This window comes from Sinocyclocheilus grahami, unplaced genomic scaffold (genome assembly GCF_001515645.1).
Source record: "Sinocyclocheilus grahami isolate Dianchi unplaced genomic scaffold, SAMN03320097.WGS_v1.1 scaffold2602.1, whole genome shotgun sequence".
Lineage (NCBI taxonomy): Eukaryota > Metazoa > Chordata > Actinopteri > Cypriniformes > Cyprinidae > Sinocyclocheilus > Sinocyclocheilus grahami.
In genome coordinates, this window is record NW_015507781.1 from 23,215 (window position 1) to 29,231 (window position 6,017).

Sequence of the window (6,017 nt, forward strand, 5' to 3'; positions counted from 1 at the left end):
GAGGGGAGTGCATGCCAGAACCATGGCGAGCACTAAGTACCAACTCTACCAAAGCTTTAAGGGAGTTGCCCCTGGGACGTTAAGACAGCTGTCAGTGACATTATTCCCTATGGCCAAAGGCCTAGGCTGCATACCCCAAAAACGTTCCTGTTCGGGCCAGAACTCCTGGGCCCGGGGTAGAGCTCAAGGCTTGGAATCAGGAATAGACTCCTTTAAGGGAATACAACCACAACCAATAGAATATAGTAAGTCTTGGCCTGTTTGGCATAGGCTAAGTCCATAGTTTTCATCATGTGTCTGAAATGTTTACATTGTAGAGCCCTGGAAATGTTTCACGGCAACATAAACTCACTGACAAAAGATGTAATAATATTAATTCATGAAATGTAATCATTTAATTCTCACCTTCTGTTCCTGCTTTTGTTTGAACTGCGAAAAACCCTTAAAATGAGAAAACACAGAACGATGCACAATATTTAGCAACTTAAATTTATTTACCCTACATTTTGTTAGATGTACACTTAAAGGGCACCTATTATACCCCTTTTTACAAGATGTAATATAAGTCTCAGGTGTCCCCAGAATATGTCTGTGAAGGTTCAGCCCAAAATTACGGTGACGCATTGCTGCCACACACACATTATTTTTTTCCACTCAATTATGTCATAATAACGAGATGTTGTGTTTTCTCGTTAAAACGACATATTTTCTTGTAATAATGAGATGTTTTCTCGTAAAAACAAGATGTTATGACATAAAAACGATAGAATTATCTCATTAAAAACTACATATTTTCTCATTAAAACATCTTTTTTCTTGTAATAACGACATTATTATATTCATATTTCCATTTGTTGTTAAGTCAAACTTCAGTCATTCAAATAAAGAAATATTCCAAGCCCTGAGTCGATTATTCAAAAATAACTGTTTTGATCTAATCATATAGCCTAAACGAGTCATGGGTCTGAGTGCAGTTATTGGATAGCACTATATTGTAGACAGATTGGAGATTAATCCTAATAAACATGCTGCTACAATTAAAACTATTACTTTAAAATACATTTAAAACAGTGTATTCCAATAATTTCAGCAGCGTGCAGATTCTCGTTTATGTGAGACTGTGGCGACAGCAGCGCGTACAGTCGCTTAGCTCGCTCACATAATGTAGCCTACCATATTTGTGACCCTAGACTACAAAAACAGTCATAAGGTTTTTTTTTATTTTTTTTTATTAAGATTTATATATCATAAATAAGCTTTCCATTGATGTATGGTTTGTTAGGATATTACAATATTTGGCTGAGATACATCTATTTGAAAATCTGGAATCTGAGGAAGCAAAAAATCCAAATATTGAGAAAATTGCCTTTAAAGTTGTCCAAATGAAGTTCTTAGCAATGCATATTACTAATCAAAAATTAAGTTTTGATATATTTACGGTAAGAAATGTACAACATATCTTAATGGAACGTGATGTTTACTTAATATCCTAATGATTTTTGTCATAAAAGAAAAATCGATAATTATTCCCCATACAATGTATTGTTGTCTATTGCAACAAATATACCCCAGCGACTTAAGACTGGTTTTGTGGTCCAGGGTCACATATCTATTATAATGGGAAAACATATCGCTTTTATAACATAATATGTTGTTATTATGATAAAAATGTTGTTTTAACGAGATAATTATGTCATTTTAACAATATAACATCTAGTTTTTATGAGAAAATATGTCATTTTAATGAGAAAACATCTCGTTATTGCGAGAAAAGATGATATGTTCTCGTTAAAACGACATATCTCGTTATTATGACATAATTGAGTAGAAAAAAATAATCGTACAAAATAGCCCAGAAATCACTTATTATATAATTTTGAAAATGCCTACTTTGAGTGGAAGCAGAAATAGGCTGTTTTCATGCATGTATCTTTAAATGCAAATGAGTTGGTTCTCTCCGCCCCCTTTTCCAGAACAGGGCTGTGCCTTTACAGCTTGTCCCGCAGATACTCTGATAAAGACATCTGTTTGGTTTTCATTAGGTGCGTTCGACTTGATGCGGTGCTGCGCAGACCGATCGGTGGCTGACTTGAAGCAGCGCATGCCGGTTAGAAATTTAGTCCGACTTGAACCGGCGCCGACGCCACGTCACTGGCATCAAAACACCGCAATAGCATTTCGACAGCAGCCGGCTGACTCAACTGGCGCAGCTTTTTCAGAGCGACTGCAGGAGTGCTGATGACGACACAGCTGTTTCACGATTGGCCAAATTCACCACATGACAACAATGACGTGTGTTTCTAACAAAGCAGCGCATGCCGGTTAGAAATTTAGTCCGACTTGAACCGGCGCCGACGCCACGTCACTGGCATCAAAACACCGCGATAGCATTTCGACAGCAGCTGGCTGACTCAACTGGCGCAGCTTTTTCAGAGCGACTGCAGGAGTGCTGATGACGACACAGCTGTTTCACGATTGGCCAAATTCACCACATGACAACAATGACGTGTGTTTCTAACATCTTCAAATCCAATACTGCTCACAAATCTGTGTTTTTAGAACAGTAAAAGCTTTTTTACTGTAGTCACACTGTTATATTGAGTCACGTTTATCAAACAACACTGATAAAGGCATATATACCCCCACTTTATAGGAATTTAAATAGTATATGTTTATGTTGAACTTTATTCTTGAACAGATGACGCTGTATTAAGCAGTATATAAAAAGTGTTTCTGTTGCTCATGAAAACATTCTGAAACGTCTGTGTATTTGACAAATATTGCATGTTATTCACTTCATCTGTGATAGAGTATGCAAACAACCCGAGAGCATCACTACCGGGAGCAGAAAGTGTCCAACTTGACGTCTCCGCTTTCAATTCCTCCCCCAAATGCAAGCGGCTACTCTCGCCGATCAGTCTGCGCAGCGCTGCATGAAGTCGAACACACCTACAGGTGCATCTCAATAAATCGGAATGTCGTGGAAAAGTTAATTTATTTCAGTAATTCAACTCAAATTGTGAAACTCGTGTATTAAATAAATTCAATGTACACAGACTGAAGTAGTTTAAGTCTTTGGTTCTTTTAATGCATGTCACCATATTCTAATTTGTTGAGAAAGTGAATTGGTGGGTTTTTGCTAAATGTGAGCCAAAATCATCACAATTAAAAGAACCAAAGACTTAAACTACTTCAGTCTTTGTGCATTGAATTTATTTAATACACAAGTTTCACAATTTGAGTTGAATTACTGAAATAAATGAACTTTTCCACAACATTCTAATTTATTGAGATGCACCTGTATTATGTCTATCGTGCTGAAATCGTGTTTTAAAGCCATATGTTTAAACTTTTGATATAATGTTTTTTTTTTAGTGCACACATCCGAAGTAAACACAGAAAGTGGCTGTCACACAGCATGTGAATACTTTACTAAGTTTATTTTGTGTCTTATTGCACTTAAACTGCCAAACACACACAAGTTTGTTAAAACACAGAAGTTACAAAAACACAGTTGGTTATTTCTGTGAAGGTAAACAGCTGGGAGAGAAATTGCATGTTTATATTAAATCTGTGAATTAAGTGGCTGCAGCATAATATACAGTACCGACTGCTGTCTACTCTGTTAATATGAGCCAAACAATAAAATAAAAACAGCAAATCACTCACTGCTCTAGAATAATTTATGTAGTGCTAATAAGAACCCATTTTGTACCTTATTGCTGCTTTTAAATGCTCTAGCGTGACGATAAACATGGCGGGGATTGTGTGTGGCTCACTCTGGGCGGGGTCTCTGCTAATACAGCAGTGTCAGTCAGCAGTCATGGGCGGGGCCTGAACAATGTGATGTCACATTTTAAAGGTTCTGCAAACAGCTTTTTCTGAGACACTGCTTACGATTTATAAGGATTTAAAAAGAGGAGTAGGTGGATTTTTATCATTATAGGGTGGTTATTTACACACACTGCCAGCACACATTTATGTTCAAACAACTTGTGAAAGTAAATTTAGCATAATAGGCAAAAATAAAATAAAAAACAAAAATGACCAGTTTGGGTAAGTGTCGGTATGAGTTCTAAAACCATGTATTAATGTCTTACAAAGTTAGCTTCTCAAATAAAATATATTTAGATAATTTTAACCAAAATGAAGACATTAAATTATGGGTAACCCTTTACAATAAACATCCTTTGTTAACCTTGTTAGTTTATGTTAACTACATTAGTTAACAAACAAACAATGAAAAATTAATTCTAAAGCATTAAATATCCATAGATAATGTTAGTTTAATCATGTACTAATACAGTTTTAAAATCAAAAGGTTTCTCTTTTAACATTGTTAGAAAACACTCTCTGTCTTTAGATGCATCACCCCTCCTTTCCTTTTTCTCCCTCTCACTCTTCCTCCTCTCAGTATTCTTCGACAGGAAGTCTATTCCTTATATGGATATGTTTTTCTGTATATGTGGCGATTTTATACAAAACACATGTTCTTGGGAAAAACATCCTGTATGGGTATGTCCCCCTATCTTCATTGGTTAAGAGGATGAAAACTCCCCTCGACATGCCTATATAAGATCTGTATTTCTATGAATAAATTGAAGTATTGAGAATACATGGACTGTGTGTTTTCTTACTTCCCGGCCGTATTTACACTTTAAGGAGACTGAGAAAAGTTCACGGTGGCAAAGAGAATATCGAGGGACCAAATTGTTATTTATTAACAAATGGTCACATCACAGTCACAAACAGGCAGAGAGTGAAGCTATCTGTGCCTCGAATTTACAGCTAATTAGTTAATTTGTCTTTCTAACATCCATGACTCATGAGAGCTACTATGTAAGTTAGCTAAAGTTTAGCTAAGGCAATAGGAAGTCTAGTAGGTTAGACCAGTGCGAATTCTTTCACTGCAGTTTATTAAAATGCATTTAGAAGGATCACAGAATTCAAGATAAGGGGGCAGAAATTTATATATTTATATCATTTCATATTGTTAATCATTATCATGCAAAGACTGACATTTTTTAGACCAAAAAGCAGCATGATTACAAATGTGATATTGATTTTATACAGCAGTTCAATAAAAAAAAATTATATTAAGCACTTACGTTTTAAATACAATATTGACTGTTTTTGCTCTATTTCGCCAAACAATAATAATTCCATTTGCGTCCAATTTGCATCTCTGAGCAACATGACGCTGTTTTGTTCCTGAATGAATCAACCGTTTAAATGATTCGGTTCAGTCGCAATGACTCACTTATTAACAGTGACTTGGTGCCACCTACTGGCAGTTTTAATTTCACATTTAAAGGGGTCCTATTATGCTTTTTCACATTTCAACTTTAGTTGGTCTGTAATGTTGCTGTTTGAGCATAAAAAAGATCTGCAAAGTTACAAAGCTCAAAGTCCACTTCAAAAGGAGATTTTGAGATCCACTTTCAAAAACTACAACGAACGACTCGTTTGGACTACAACGCATATTTTCCGGGATTTGTCATATCACAAATATCGACGAATGGGACGAGACCTGGTTGAGCTGCACTAGAGAAGGCAGCGAGTGTTATCACTATGTCGGAGCCATGCTAGCTTTCCCAAGGCAGACGAATTTAGAGTAGTTGAGTAGTTACGGGTTTAAATCGCGATTAAATTGATTTGATATTGACACAATATTTACACTGAAGCTTGCAGGCGGCTATGCGGCTATGGCTGACATTTGCAGACCAGGCGCCAAGTGCTGCCAATCACAACACACACTGGCCCAGCTAACCAATCACAGCACACACTGGCCCAGCTAACCAATCACAGCACACACTGGCCCAGCTAACCAATCACAGCACACACTGGCCCAGCTAACCAATCACAGCACACACTGGCCCAGCTAACCAATCACAGCACACACTGGCCCAGCTAACCAATCACAGCACACACTGGCCCAGCTAACCAATCACAGCACACACTGGCCCAGCTAACCAATCACAGCACACACTGGCCCAGCTAACCAATCACAGCACATT

General features: G+C 37.1%; 1 pseudogene; it reads right to left on the minus strand.

Annotated features, from left to right (window-relative positions):
* Positions 1–624, minus strand: part of LOC107575382 (uncharacterized) — a 9,779-nt pseudogene extending 9,155 nt beyond the window's left edge.
* Positions 625–6,017: the final 5,393 nt, after the last annotated feature.